Here is a 1151-nt window from a genome sequence, read left to right as displayed (position 1 = left end):
GTAAGTTGCTTGAATGGGTGTCCCCTGGGCATGGGGCAAAGAATGAATATGCAGAACCCTGGCCAGGTAGCTCAGTTGGTTAGAGCTACCTAGAGGCCGACGTGTGGTTCAATCCCCAGTTAGGGCACATGCAAGAATCAACCAAAGAATGATAAATAAGTGGAAAAACAAATGAATGTTTCTCACTCTCTTCCTCTCTTTAAAAAATCAATACGTAAAAATTTTAAAAGGGAAAGAATGAGTAAGTAGGACATTTCTTTGAAGTCTCATATTTTATCTTAAAAAAAAAAGAGGTCGCCCTGACTGGTTTGGCTCAGTGGATAGAGCATCGGCCTGCAGACTGAAGGGTCCCAGGTTCGATTCTGGTTAAGGGCATGTACCTTGGTTGCGGGCACATCCCCAATAGGGAGTGTGCAAGAGGCAGCTGATCGATGTTTCTCTCTCATCAATGTTTCTAACTCTCTATCCCTCTCCCTTCCTCTCTATAAAAAATCAATAAAAATATATATTTTTAAAAAAATCTGTCTTTTAGCATTTTACTCCATGACATATCTGTTTATTTTAATGTGAAAGTAGTATTCTCTCATCCAAAAAGAAAAAAAAAATGTTTGCATAAAACTGTTTGAAAATTCTGTGCTTTGTATATCCTGTTGCTTCTGGAATGCCCCTGGTGCCTGGCCTCATTACCCCAGAAAAATCTCAACTGCTGTTTAAGAATTAGTACTCATTGGCCTGGCTGGTTGGGCTCAGTGGGTAGAGCTTCAGCCTGTGGACTGAAGAGTCTCTGGTTTGATTCTGGTCAGGGACCCATGCCCATGTTTCGGGCTCGATCCCCAGTAGGGGGCGTGCAGGATGCTGCCAATTGATGTTTCTTATCACTTATGTTTCTATCTCCCTTCCTCTCTGAAATCAATAAAAATATACCGTATTTGCCGGCGTATAAGACGATTTTCTGGCCCTGAAAAATATGCCTCCAAGTGGGGGGTCGTCTTATACGCCAGGTACACTTCAGATAGACTGCCCATAGTGCTTGCCCCGTGCCATAGTGGCCTCCCGATGCCCGCCCACTTCATTCCACATACCGTTCAGGCATCAGCAGAGCTGCTGGGTGTATGCTCGGCTGTTATGCGATTTTGCTGTTATGCGATTTT

This window comes from Myotis davidii, unplaced genomic scaffold (genome assembly GCF_000327345.1).
Source record: "Myotis davidii unplaced genomic scaffold, ASM32734v1 scaffold1413, whole genome shotgun sequence".
Taxonomy (NCBI): Eukaryota; Metazoa; Chordata; class Mammalia; order Chiroptera; family Vespertilionidae; genus Myotis; species Myotis davidii.
This window is presented reverse-complemented; position numbering follows the sequence as displayed.